Source organism: Oenanthe melanoleuca, chromosome 1 (genome assembly GCF_029582105.1).
Source record: "Oenanthe melanoleuca isolate GR-GAL-2019-014 chromosome 1, OMel1.0, whole genome shotgun sequence".
Taxonomy (NCBI): domain Eukaryota; kingdom Metazoa; phylum Chordata; class Aves; order Passeriformes; family Muscicapidae; genus Oenanthe; species Oenanthe melanoleuca.
Genome location: NC_079333.1, coordinates 31,571,432 through 31,586,830, shown reverse-complemented (window position 1 = coordinate 31,586,830; position 15,399 = coordinate 31,571,432). Strand labels below are relative to the sequence as shown.

Below are 15,399 nucleotides of genomic sequence, written 5' to 3'. Positions count from 1 at the left end.
CTTTGTTACTGACTTGACACTGACCAGCTCAGTCAAATGACTGTCACCATACTGTGGTGCCTCCTGTTCCTCCCATGTGCTTGTCCCTAAATGTAAAATTGATATCTATGTATATAGCAAATCCCAGCTCCCCTTTTTTGCCTTCAAAGCTGTAAATTATATGTATTCTCCCTACATATCCATCAAAACCATCTCTTCATGCTTCTTTTCTTCTCTGCCAGTTATACTAAGCTTTTCTCTTTCTTTGATCTCTTGCTAAGGGGATGTCCTCAGCCCCACTAAAGCCTATTCTCGTATTAAGATGGACTTCATAAATTTATTTACTTCAACCTCTATGGATAGTTAATCACTATGGCATCTATTAAAACTCCTAATCTTTCCTCATTCCAGTAAAAGGCCACAATGAGATTCTTCCTGAAGATTTTTATTTCATATAGTTGCATGAGAGATCTTTGAAAACTGTTGCTGACTTTGTTTCTCTTCATCCCCATCAGTGGCTCAGCAACAGGACAGTAGGTTTTCCCCACACCAGCTGCTTAGGGATTTACTGAAGTGGGTAAGCCAGACTGCTCACATATGTTTTGCAGTTGATTCTTTCCTATTTAACCTCCCAGCTAGAAAATTACTAAACACAGCTTCATCCTTCAAGTTGCCAAGCACTTTTGCATTTTGGATCAACAGTTGCAATGTCTTTCAGGATTGTAGCATTGCTTTTTCCTTGGCATCTCTATTACAAATGTGCAGCTATTTGTAGCACTTAAATTATTAATGTATTCTCAAAAATAAGTGTGCACCTCATTTATTCCAATTACAAAATAAGGTTTGAGGAAAAGTATTTTAGAAATTTTTAGCAGGTTGTGTTTATATTGGACAAACATCATGGTTATTCCTGGGGAGTTTGATTGCAATTGAAAGAAAATATATGGATTTTTCTTTCAAGGATATTTTCTAAAAATGAAGCTTTTAAAATTAGTTCTTAAATTGATAGTTGTTATTGATGATTCACACTTATTAATACTGTATTATTTCAGTCAAGCTACAGTGTTATTACAATTGAGCTATTAGTGGATATATGATTTTATTACCTTGTTTATGAAATTTTATTCTTTTTTTCCAGTGTGAAATTTTTAAGACCTACTCCATTACTAAAAGAATAAGTATAATTAAAATTAAAAAATTTTCTTTACTGTTTCCTGCACAAATTAATAATCTCAAAGAATTTATCTGGCAAGGAAAAAAATAGTTGACTTAAAAATAATTAAAGGAAACCGCTATTTTTCTAATTGAAACTGGTTATTATTAGCAACGGGTAAGAAAAAGCAAAAAGTACATTATTTTGACCATGATGTATGAACTCTCTAATGAGCTAAAAGGGTAGATATGAAATTATATTAATATTTTAGACATTAATGAAAAGCAGAGATAGCTTAGATAACATGACATTGCAAATCCATCTTGGGCTGGGTTGTCTGTGATCTGGGAAAAAACATGCAAAGCATATGATAAAGTGAATGGTTTTTGGATTACATTAGTGGATTGGTGATTCTTCACTTAAGAAAAATGAACATGGATCACTGGCTGATCTCTATCAACATGCAACATAAATACTTTAAGCAGTTCTTTAGCAATCAATTGCCTTAATATCTTAAATTTCATACAACAACAAGGGAAAGCTAACATACTATTTAATATATCTCAATAATTTACATGACAATAATAAATAAACCTACAAGAAAAAAGGTTATATCTATAAGGAAAAAAAATTACTTGAGAGGGCATGGTGGAAGCCACACATCAAATTGTGCTTAAAGTGATAAAGGATTATGAACTAAATCTCTAACTGAATAATCTCTAAATGAGTATTCCTTATACCTTTTTTAAAATTTTATTTAATTAGTATATACTGACTACTGTAAGAGAGAAAATAGTTAGCTAGGTGATTTTTTTGAATTTGCTTATAAGCTTAAGCATAAGAACTCACATTCTTCTTATTCTTTAAATTTCAAATTGGTGTGTTACACAAAAATTTAGCAGAGAATTGCAGTGGTTATTGATAGGATAATCAGAGATTGCTGTCTAAATGCTCTGTTTGCTAATATGAAAGTGGCCTGTGGAAGATGACACATGGATTATGCAGCTGGCTTTATCATAGAAGGAAAAATGTTGTGTCTGCTGTTGAAAGCATTAATATGGTTATATTATAGTATTATTATTATTATTGTATCATGGTTTTCCTAGATTTATTGTGTGATTTAATTAACTTACTAATTAAAGCTCCAACTTGGAAAATAAAACAAGCATTTTGTTGTTATATTTGAACTGCTTCTTTACATTTCATCTATTAATTTACTGTAATATTGCAATTTAAAACTGATTTTTATTTCATAGAATAAGAGCTCTAGAATAGTTCGGTTTGGAAAGAACATTAAAGATCATTTGGTTCCAAACCAACAACCATGGAAGGGAAAAAGGGAACAAGGCTCAAAGCCTCATCCAACCTGGTTTTGAATGCTTCCAGGGATGGAACATCCAATCTGTAAATTGTCAAACAATTCTCTGACATATTCTATAATTTTGTTGGTATTTTCAGTGCCTCTATCCCAAATCAGTAGTAGAGGTACTGACTGGCAAAAGGAAATAATTGCTACTTTTTTTTTTTTTTTTTTTTTTTTTTTTTTTTTTTTTTTTTTTTTTTTTTCTGTGGATGAGCAATTAGGAGAAGATCCTGAAAATTTTATAGGTGTCCAGATGGTTCACTGGGGGACAGACACACAAGTATTTGGAAAAATGTAGAGCAAAATTAAATTCCCACAGACTGAATGAGTGTAAGTCTGCTCAATAAACCCTAGTAGCAAGAGGAATTTATTTAGTTCTATATTTTGATGTGTCCTGACCTTTACTCAAGTTGGCTCATGTTCCTGTGGTGCATACATCTGCAGGAGAAGTGACTGATTGCTGATGCTGAACTGGTGGAAAGTTATTATTGCTTCTCTTTCTGCATACAGACCTCCCTAGATTGATTAGAAATTAAAGTTAAACTAGTTTTCTTTTTGGCAGCAATCTGGACGCACAAGATGTAGAGAATTTCAGCTGGTTTTTAAGTGATTTTTTCTTGTTTTGTTTGAGAGAATCAGATTGATGCCTTATATTCTTAATGGAAATCATAGATTTTAGTTACCCTATGCAATCTTCCCTGATAAATATTTCCTGCTTCATAGCTGGAGCTGTGTTCTATTTCTTGTTTATCTAGCTGGCCTCCAGGTATTTTCTTATATCTGGTGAAGAAAACCAGCATCCATCAAACATCTAAGACAGTTTATTCAATTTAGAATTTTGACTGACTACCACTTTGGAAAATAAGGCAGTATCTTAGTGCAATTGGTACTAACTAGTAATCAGAGACCCCTTTTTAATTAGCTTTAAGTATCACTCTTCATAGCATATTAATCTTGTAACAAGGTCATTTCAACTGTAATTTCTTGAACAGTATAAATCAGGAGCATTAAACATATTAAAAGGAAAAGCCAGCTAAATATATAATCAAAAGTAACATCCAGTAGTTCCTGTTGGTTTCTTATCCATTAATTAAGGGAGGGTTTCCATCGAATTATAACATGAGTCAGTTTTTCTAGATGGTTCATTAAAGGCTGAATTTTATTACATATTACATGCTTTATGCTTTTCACACAAACTTATTATATTGCTCAGAGAAGGTGATCTTTTAAAGCACATTAGACTAATGTTCCTGAAATTCCATCTAATGTAAGCTTTATTGAATTGCTGTAACTAAAAAGGTCACCTAATAATTTGTTCAGATAATGGATTTAGTGAAAGGAAAACAAAATGAATGGGTTATTGTAGTAACTATGACCTTGAGATACATTTATAGTTACTGAGATTTATGAATTTAGCTGCAAATGGAGAAACTAAAGAGCATTTGTTATAGTAGTGCCATTTTTTAACAGTGGGTGTAATGCAAAGCAAATTAAAATTGTATTTGTTCCACTCTTGTGAGGTATATTACATACAGCAATAGCTAATACCCTGGAGCAGCTCAGCAACATGGTTTTCTTAAGGTCACTATAAAAACATGCCAAAAATTCGCATCTCATAAAGTAGCTTCTTGTTCAGACAACTGGTCCTGACTTTCTCTCATTTGCTTTTGCTCTCTCCCTCTTTCTTTCTCTGTAAAAATGAGGGCAGTTGTACATCTGCACCAAGAACATGAACTAGGTAGATAAACAATAGCTAAAACTTGTAAGGTACTCAGAATGCTACAGCAATTACACAGGAGAAGACTAAAAAAGAAATAAATAATAAAAAAAAGTATAGTGATTTTCTCTCTGCTTCAGTGAGAGGTGGACAAGTTGCTTAATGCTCTCATTGTCCATCCTTCCCAAATAGAGATACCATAAATCAGTGTTGTCTCCTGTATCTGGACAATAGCTCTCTAGCAAGTAGCAGAAAATGAAACACAAGGCATGGCTGTTCTCAAAAGCAGTCACTGGGCTCTATTAATGAATACTGTGAAAAATCAATCAATTATTAAAATATAGGCTTCCCATTTCACATAAGTAAATGACCTTATTTTAAAAAGATTTTTTTTTTTTTTTGTTGTTAAGCATTAATAACTAAAGATGTAGAGGTAATGGAAAGGCTTATCAATTACACCAGCTAGAAAGAAATGAACAATTGAGTGTAGCTATGGAGCAACCAAAAACTTTTAAACTTTTTTTTTTTTTTTTTCCAAATGCAACAGTAAAGATTGAAAAAAGCTGCCTGGCTTTCTCCTGGGTTTTATAACTTTGAACAGCTGTTTGGCAGATGGGTACTTGTAGTATAAATTCATGATACACCTGTGCTTTTCCTGATGAAAGCACTTGCTGTCTTGGCTTCTTAGATCTTGTAAAGTGGGAGCCATGGTATGAACATCACTGCAGGGTTAGTCTCTAGAGAACCTTAAGAGTAAGGCAATCCTTTAACTCATTAATTTGGTTTCTGCTTTAGATCTCTGCAGCCTGACAGTTCCTTTTGAACATCCGCACTAAGGAAATGGGATGCAGAACGAGGTTTGCTCCTGGGTGTGCTGGGGCAGGTGTGATTTTCCTTTGGCAGAAAGCTTGGTCAGTGTTGCAGTGTTGCACATCAATGCCTGTCCTCAGCTCACATTCTGGAAACAGCTGAGCCAAGGAAGCAGAGAGAAACACATGGGCTAATTTAAGGAAAATTAACCCATGGTTTTCTCTGGGTGCTTGTGGGATCTGAGACGGCTTTAAAAGCAAGCTCATGTCTCCTATGCTTCCCTAAATCTGCAGTCCAAATGTGCCTCAGGTCTCCAGTTGCTCCCCTGCTCTTTCTTAGAAAACTGCCAAGTATTCAGGGTGAGATATTTTTTTCTCTTCTGTCTTTAAACTGGTTTGGCACAGATATTTCAGAAAAAGCCCCCAGTTGCCATAATAACAATGAAAAGGAGGATGATTAGGTCATCAATAGTGGAAAGTCTTCTTACAGGCAGAAAAGAATGGGTATATGTATTACATAGTCAGGGGGAAATATCAAAAGGGACCAATTATTTTCTTTCTCTTACAAAAGATAGACAGGCTCCCAGATACATAAGGCCTTACAAGGTCAGGTCAGGGAAACTTGGGATCTTCAAGCCTCCAGAATGAGTTACTCACTCCTGGAAACAAGGACACTCCACACACAGCACTGACAAGCCTGTGTGAAGAGCATAAAATATCAATTAGACATATCCCAAAACATCAGGAAAAAAAAAAAAAAAAAGAAACAAGCAAAAAACACTGAAGTGATCAAGCAGCAAAATGCATCTGCTTAAAGGTTTATACAGCCATAAGAAGCAAGTTCTGGAAACTTCTAGGTTGGAGAATTAATCAGAAAAACATCTCAGTACTTGCACCAGGCCTTGCTGCTGAGCAAATGCTTTCATTTTAAGCTATTTGTATCTTTTACTTGCATGCTGGCAAAAAAAGGGAGGAAAGAGGTGCAAAAAACATTTCTATTGGCAAGATAACATCTCTGCTTCAAGGCATGAAACCAGATTTAGTGCATGAAAGGACTAAAATTCTAATGAAACAACCAGTAAAAGGATAAGAAATCAATATCAGGCTGTATTTTAAGTCTTTTAAAATGTTTTTGATAATGGCAGTTAACTTTTGCTGAAGAGGTTATCACGAAAACTGTAGCAATGTCTTATGTGGGATAATGGTTACTGTATTAAGGGCTTCAAAATAACTGACAGTGTTTCTAAGGAAAACAAAACCAACATTTTTCTTTCTTTGTTTTTCTTTTTAATATTTTTTTTTTCTTTCGAGATAAAATCATTAAATAAATGTAAGACAGTAGCAAGCTTTCAGCAGCCCATATCTACTTGCATCTGCTGCCTTGCAGGAGTTGCAGATGCTCTTCCAGGCTGGGAAATGTGGTAGAGAGATTCCAAATAAAAGTGGGAACAGATTTCTGTAAGCACAAGATGAGAACTGTCTGTATAAAGATTAGGTAGTTAAGCTCTGAAAGTGCCTGTTGCTTGCCAGTGCCAGTGATGGAGGCTCAAGTGATTATCCCAAGTGCAGGTGTCTTCTCTAAGGGCATCTAAAGCAAAGTGAGATAAATCCCACTGCATGCATCACAGCACAGGGTAGAAGTGGCTTTAACATCAACTGGGGGGTGCTGCCACTCCCTTAATCAGCTGCACTGGTGGAGGGGACAGTGTCATCCCACCCACCAGTTCTCTGCAGAAGGGGAAGGGAATGCCTGCTTGGACATCCGTGTCTACAAATATTTGCATGTCAATACACAAGCAAAGCTATTGAGGAGGATTTGTTCAGATATGATGTGATGATTTAAGGTGATCTGAATTTCTGTGTTCTCACACTCTTGTTTTATGCCATGATAAGGTGCTGCTCCTTGACAGCAGGTCTCAGCATGCTGCTTTGCTTTTTTTCTTCCACTCTGTTATTTATGTAAGCTATTCCTTATGAACTCATGGGAGCTAAAGAGAAGTATTTTCTTGCATCAAATCAGATATTTTATCATACCTCTTGTGGAGGTACTTCTCATTTTGTATGCCCTCATACTTTCTGTAATCCTCAAAGATTATAAGTTTAAAATATGTTATTCTTGTACAAGTAAATGCAAATAATACATTTTATATGATTTCCTTCTCTTAAACATTTCTGTCTGAGAAGTGCCCAAGCTGATGTTTGCATTTGCAAAACATGACCTGCTGTTGGCTAAAGTAAAACTTGCAATATGTTGCAAAAGACTTAAAAAACCATGGTCTATGCCACATCATACACTCAGCACAATATCTCATAATATTTGGTCAGATGCATCCCTACATTACATAACTTATAAATGGAGATCTAATGGAAGTGTTCAAGGCCAGACTGGATGGGTCTTTGAGCAAGGTGTCCTTGCCCATGACTGGAATCAAAGGATCTTTAAGGTCCCTTCCAACCCAAAACCATTTTATGATTGTATGAACCTGTGAATGCCAAAGTTTCTCAAATGCCACTTTGGTTATTGCCAGCATATGGATTGCAGGCACCAAAAAAGTTTTAGCAAAATTCAGGGCTAGACACCATTTCCTCCCTCTGAAAGTTGAGGTTTTTATTAAATAATTTATGGTGATTCCTAATTATCTAGTAATGGGCTGACAATTACTTATGTGTGTTAGAAGTGATATGCAAAAATCCTCTTTTTACTCTTATGCATTGAAACATTTGTATTTTAGTTTTACATATGTATTCTTCTACACCATTGAAAGCCTACCATAGGCTTACATCAGAATCATTAATTGTCTGATTAGTACTAATTACTTATTCTGTTCAGCAGAGATGGTTATTCAGTCTTAATCCAAATAACTATTGTAGTGGAATATCCATGTCCCTTGCTGACAAATGGACCAAGACTTCTCACTTTTCCTGCATGGTTTTATGGCCACATCTATTCCACTATCCTTACAAAAATGCCTGCAATTTATTTTCATCTAGACACTTAATGCTCCCTTGCAAACACATGGTAGAACATGGAAGAAAAGTGAGATCTGTGTTTTTTGAGGTAGAATCAATCATGTCATATTAAGTATATAAATGTTAGGGGTCTTGTCTAAGCCAGTCATGGGGCCAGCTAAGTGAGACAGGACTGCTCAGACAGTCCTTCATTTATCTTAATTGTCTGTCTTAAGATTGAATGAATCTGGAATTGGTTGTCTCTCTCCATCACTTCTAGAAAGAAATTAGAAGCCTAATTTAGACTAAGAGCCTAAGTTTTCTTTGACTAAATGTAGATAAAATGAATCCCATGGTCCTCTACTGCAAATGGATGCTCTCTAGATTACACAGTTCAAAAAGTGAATGATTACTTAGAGCTTTCCCACCATCACCAAAATCACTTCGAATTTCAGAATAATCAGATTTACAGATGGTGTATTCTTACACCCACATAGAAGACTGGAGGAGTGACATGAGATCATCAATAACTATGCAGAGAAAAAAACTAAGCATGTACAAAAAGAATTGCAATTCCTTACTCTTTTTTGTGAACTGGCTGAGGCCCAGGTAGTGTAAATCAGGATTTTCATGGTATGTGTGCACAAGAAGACTGATCCAAAGTTGTTTCAGCAAACTGAAGTACAGTATATCCTAACTGTAACCCCCCTGATTTCTTAATAAAAATTATTCTTATTTATGGTTAATTGAGTTATGTATGGGTAATTAACCCATGCTATGGTGCTGGTGTTGCAACAATAAATTTGCTGAAGCAGAACTAGTACCAGGGCGTGACTGACACATCATTTGAGGTTGTTGCTGTATTCTTGGCTTTTCAACAGACCCTTGCATGTGGCAGATGCCTCTAAGATGTCTTTTGTGATTTGTTATATTAAGTGTGGTCACTCCTGCCAGCTGGCTTTTCCCTCATCATTGCAATGGCTCAAGTGCAACTTTCTCTATTTTCACCTTCTTCATAACACATTTTTAATGTGACTACTATTTTACCTAAGCAATTTCAGTGTCATCATCATATAAATTAAATGTTTTTCGACTTTAACATAGACAGTTTTAGTAATTGTCAATTTAAGGGGAGAACGTGTTTTCCATCATTCCTGATGAAACATCAATATTTATTCTTGTAGAAGGAATTAAGAGTTGACAAACTTTGTTTCTTTTTTTTTTTGATATCACAGTAAATATTTTATGTATTAATAGACAGGATACAAATCACAACTAGACAGATGTGAGAGCTCAAGACAAATGTGAGAATAAAGAATGCAATACAGAAATGAAAGAAAAGGTGAAATGCTGGGAATTCACATCTTCTTTTCTCTGACTTGCATTTAATTATAAAAACAATCAAGAGGTACTTCAGAAATCATTCTTTCCATGGGTTTACTGGACACTCACCTAAACAGATTCTTTTTTTTTTTTTTTTTTTTTCCTCAGTTATGTTCATAATAGTTCAAAAGGGTCAGAGACAGAAAACACTGTTTGGACATTTAACCACTTCTTGGGTAACAGCACTGTTCTGTAAAACCTTACATAGCTTTTTTTTCTGCCCTACTGTTAAAAACTCCATGTCTTTTGGGAAATATTTCATAACATAAACCATCTGGCATGGAATCATTAGGGTTCAATAAGACCTCCAAGATCCAGTCCAGCCTTCAGCTGAATACCACCATGTTCTCTGGACCATATCATGGAGTACCACATCCACTCCTTTTTTGAACACTTCCAGGGATGGTGACTCCACCACTTCCTTGGGCAGCCTATTCCAAAGCTTGGCCACTCTTTTCACTGAAGAAATTTTCCCTTATATCCCACCTGAGCTACCCTGGTGCAACTTGGGGCCATTTCCCCTTGTCCCATCATCAGATGCTTGTCCCATCTTGACACTTTTCAGGAAATTGTAGAAGGCAATAAATTCATCAAAACCGTTTATTTCTCTTAATTTTGTGTAGGTTGAATCTGTTCTGCCTCTCATGTCTCCATTCACAGCTGTTCTGTTGTATTTATGGTTCTTCCCTCTGTTTGATGCTATTTCTACCCTGTTATTTTCAGTGTGTGGTTAGCCACCCTGAAAATAAGTAACAGTTTTCACTGTTAATAGCTGTGTAGTGGAGTTAAATATTGAGAGAATTTCTTGGTGTGAATTGCAGAAAAAATCAGACCAATAATGATACACATCCACAACCATCTCTTTGAGCAGATGTATCTTCAGAGCAGGTTTTGAAATCAAAACATAATGGATACCAAACAGAAACATATCAAACTCCTCAGACTGATGTCCTCAAGTTTGTTGTCTCTGATCCTGATAAGAATAAGCCATCACAAGTAAGAATTAATTAAAATTTATCTCTAAGGTGGATATGGAGCTGGAAAAAACCCAAATTATTTACACAAATTTGTTATATTTATCTGTCTGTTTTTATGATGTGGTCAGCTTGTTTGAAGCAAAGAATCTGTAAAAAACTTGAAAACAGATAGTTTAAGTAGATATTTCTTTGACATTTTTATCCCACAGAACCCCCTACTAGAAATGCAATCTATTTCATTAAAGTTCTGAACCACAGAAGCATAAAATGATGTTGGAAAAAAACCCCATAATACTCACCAGTGTTTGTAAATGACTAATGCTGTGAGGAATACTTCCTGTCATTTTCTGCTTGTGAAGGAGACTGAGGGGGATTACTTCAGATAAAGTGTTAAGCCTCTCTACATGGACTACAGGTCTGATGCAGGGAGTGGTATTGAAGGAAATATTTAAAGTATCATAATGGCTTTAGTGACAGTTTCTTAAACTCATGCATATAGAACATTTCATCTTCTCATAAAAGCCTTTATACTCTGAAATCATGGGTTTGAAGAAGCTTATTTGTCCATTGTGTTTACAAATTATTGACATTTTAGTCCAATAACATTTAGCATCTTCACTGCACTCATTAAATTTCTTCCAGTTAATTTAAATATTTCAGTGCAGCTTGAAGCCATGCTGAATATAGTGGTAATTTCTTGCCTGACACATCCATTTTGGTGAAGCTGATCAGTTTTTGAAAATAAGATCATCTGAAAAAACACAGAAATAGCTTGATTTTGTCTTCAGTTTGAGCACTACTAATTTCCATCAAATTAATGGAATCTTATTTTAATAATTATTATCCTTAATTTTCTTATAAAGAGAATTACCAGGCTCTCCGCAGTTTTGTACCAGTACCTCTGAATATACCCTATAGGCTAGGAATGTCTTGATTACTATAAATATTTATTTTTTATTTCTAACCAAATATGCCATATTTCAGAAAAGAGGTAAACATATTGACTTCATGTTTTCTTATCACTGAATGTATAATAATATTTTTTAGTATATCCTGGCTCCTCACTTATGGCAAAATTCTATCTACAATAAAATATTTCTTTTTTGAAGAACCTACAGTTTGAATATTGTTTATTGTTCTCAAAACCAGGACTTGTGTCTTCAACTGTTACAGCCATTCTTTTATAAACTTTTGTATCATTTCAGTGGCTTTAATTTCATAAGAACAAGACACCAAAGAAGTTTTAACCATGTTTAATATCTTTTTGTTCAATTTGCCTGAAAAATAAAAGCTAGAGTAGGAAATTAGTTCAAGATATCTGACTTACACTGCATGTTGTGTGATTTTAGGAAATTAGCCAATTGTCATGATAATATCTCATAGAAATATAAGAAATTAAATTTTGTGTAGTTTTCTAATAGTTTAAAAAATTTCAGCTTATGTATCATGAAGGCATCTACAGAAAATGTAAGACTGCAGAGCCATGAATTTCTGCGCTAATAATTGCTTCTGGGGATGATCTGGTGTAAATCTTGAGAACTTGAGAAGCTGCCCTGATGTGTTGGAGGGGACTCCAATGCTTGAGGCATCTGATTCACTGACACCCTCCTCTGTCTCCTACCTTGCTGTAAAAAGGAAACAAGACAAATCTTTTTGCTTTCTCTTTTCTCCAGGCCCCAACTGCTGTTAAGACTGGCATGAAAATATTACTGACAGACTGGTAAGTCCTTTTAAGTTGTGATATTTTATATTTTCAGCTTATGTTGTTTGAATGGTTTTCTTGGACTGTCCTTTAAGACCATCATGATGTGCAGTTTAATTCAAACAATGATTTGATTCATTGAACTTTCAATTAGGTTTTCAAAACCAAATCATTGCTATTGCAAGTGGGTGTTCATATTGAAGGAAAGTGATTTTTTTTTACCATTTTCTTTTGCAAAATAACTTGGTTTTAAGTCAATTGAGCAGTTCTCTGAACATGTTGGAGATGAGGCAACAAGTTCTCTCAGTGATGCAGTTCATCCATCATTCCTAAAACTCATACTCTGTGGTGGCACAAGTATATATGATTTCAATGGTATGGTACAGACACAGAATATCAAATCTGATGTGTTTTGGAGAAGTTGTCAAGGGATCAGGGTGTTTTCCAGGAGCATGTTCTCTTCCATCCCAGACAAAGAAAAGAATTCTATCAACTTCTGTCGTGGCTGGGTCATTCTGCTTTAAAGCTGACACAGAAAAGTTCCTGTGTGTTAATGTAGTTATTTGTTATACTCATGATGATTTGAGAGGCTACCTAGAACAGAGGCCAGACAAGTTAAAGGAATAAAATAGGTATTCATTAAAAGGCTTTCAAAGGATACACGTTGGGCAGTACAAGAGCCCAGCCATGGCTCCACCCAAGATGGACTCAGAGTCATGAGTTTTCACACTTTTATAAGTTTTACTTCATTTACATATTGGGGTTAATTGTCCAATTACAGCTTCAGGTTGTGAAGTCCCATCATCCCAGATTACTCTCCTGAATTCACTGTTTATACTTTTTGAGCCTTGAGCCTTTGACACTTAAGCCAAGTGTGTTTGGTTCTTGGGCTGGAAAAGGATTGTTTTGTCTAAACTGTGGGGAGAATTTGCTAACACTGTATATGAAGTTCAGAGTTACTTAGTAATGCAGTAAAGAATCTGGAAAATATGAGGGTAAAACTTAAGGCATCACTCAACCATACGTATTATCTCTAATAAAATTTTTTTCAACTGGAGTTAGCCCTGAGGGATTTTGCCATTTATCTTCATACAGTTTTATTTCTATGTTGTATATTGATGTAATGAACAATAAACGATCAAACTGATATTTTATTATTTGACAGAAACAACCTTTAAACCATTAGCTAATAACATATCTAATAATCCACAAACATGTGAACCAATTATTTTTGCAGGTAAATTAAAAATACAGTATGTTACCATTCCATGGTACAAAGATACTTATTTTAAGCTGTTCTTGTACCTATAATATGAGGTATTTATCATTTTGAGGTATTTATCATTTCAAGGGATTAAGTAAAAAAAAAAATTAAATATGCTTTGCAAGGAGAATTAATCAGATAGTCTTGCCTATAAATTCTTGATAAAATATTTGCATCAAAAAGCACTATGTGTTCTTCCTGTGAAAAATGCACTCTCTAGGAAATGGATTTTATAGAAGCAAAACAGACACAATGTTTTACAAAGAACTTGGCTTTAGTTCTGTGAAATTGCCACAATTGGAGAACATTTTTATTTGAAACTTTTATTGTTTTGTTGACTATTTTAGAGCTCTTTTAGTAGTGAAATGATTGGTGAAGCAAGTCAACCAAACCAACGGAATAAAATTATATACATGTTAAAAAATACACTAAGGTGAAAAGGAAAGTAATATAGATGTGTATACTAATGCACAAAGAAATGCCATCAGAAAGATGCTCATTTTATCATTTTTTCCATTAAGTTTTGCATTTCTACAGAAGAGATTGCAATCTTAAACTCATCTTGAGGAAAGATTATGTTCATATGAAAACATTAAATGTTAACAAGAATGGGTCCTCCCTATGTATTTTTATGTGTTATCTTTCTGTTTTTCTAAAAGCAATCATTATGACTGAGCAATATCATAGAGGTGAACAGAATTTTTTTGTCTTACACTGTGCACAGACCTAGAGCTGCAAAGTATTTTCCCTTGTGGAAGTCCCAGGTGAGCAGAATCCTATTTTCTATGCTGAGGAGGCAGCTGTAGGAAATGTCACAGTTCATTTTGGGGAAATCACACCCCTGACCAGAAATCAAATCAAGCAGTGAATAATATAGTATTATTGGCCTGTTCTCTGCCTCTCCAGACTGCACTGTTCACCTTCATTTTATAGACAGGTACTGGGTCCCAGTGCAGCTCTGGTACCTATATATGAGGAAGATGGAAAACAACTTATCAAAGACGAGGAAGGAACAGAAGATATTGCTAGAATACAAAAGTTCTTTTGAAAAAAGCAATGTTTATGTAAGAACATTACACCTTATTGTCATTGAAGAACTTTTAGTACCTGATTAGGTGTCCAAAACTAGATGTCACAGATTATCTCCTGTAAAATTGTTTCCATTCAGCATAATTTAGAGAAATCTATGGTAGAACATCATCCCAGTTCTGTAACTTCTCCTTACAGAACTAGATTTCATGATTCATCTGTGTAACTAAACTAGAAAGTATCTAGACTGAGCCATATACTTTGTCATGAATTGTGTGCTTCCAACAAGCATCCACCATGGTCTGAAGAACATCATAAACCACAGGCTAGTCTAATCTGGAAGCATGGTTGAAATTATCCTATTTTACCACAGAAAATAATTCAGCTCCATGGAGCAGTGTGCTGTGCAGTTTGGCCTCAGCAGTGACAAGCAGCCATTGATCCATTGTTTAATTGATGGAGATGTACCCATAGGTATGGATTTAGTTAAGGGGTCAGAGCCTGAGTCTAGTCCTACCTTTGTCAAACATTTCTGTTATATCTCTGCTCAAATAGTTCTAATTGTATAATTTTGATAGAAAATACTGTAGGGCTCTGCCAATAAATTTGGTGCAACTAGGTAAACATTTCAGATTTTATCTCATTAATTTTTGTAGAGTTGCTTTATGCTACTGCTTATGTCAGCTCTTGAAGCAGAAAAAGACTATTCCATATGATAAATTAAGCCTGGATCCATTTTGACTAACATAGAAATCTAAGTGAGGAGTAAGTTCTTTTCTTAGCTAGTTTTAGCTACTTAGCTTAGCTTATTACAAAAACATCTCCAGAGAACAATTCATTCTACCTCTGACATCAATGACATTGGAGTTGTCCCTCACTCCTCACTGCCGTTCAGACAAATAGAATGATTCTGAATTCTTCAATTAAAACCACTTCTAAGCCTGACAGAGTGATCTGCTGACTTGGAGCACGTTAATATATTCATAAATGCTTACTGTTACTCAGTTTCTATTCTATTCTATTCTATTCTATTCTATTCTATTCTATTCTATTCTATTCTATTCTATTCTATTC

The 15,399-nt window shown here is 34.9% G+C and overlaps 1 protein-coding gene across 1 annotated transcript in view; it reads left to right on the top strand.

Moving 5' to 3' along the window:
* TENM4 (teneurin transmembrane protein 4) overlaps positions 1 to 15,399 on the top strand; it is a 1,506,484-nt gene that overhangs the window by 176,629 nt on the left and 1,314,456 nt on the right. Inside the window, exon 2 of the mRNA XM_056495278.1 lies at positions 12,004 to 12,050. The gene's annotated coding sequence lies outside the window, so the exon portion shown is untranslated. The remainder of the gene's footprint in view (positions 1 to 12,003; positions 12,051 to 15,399) is intronic.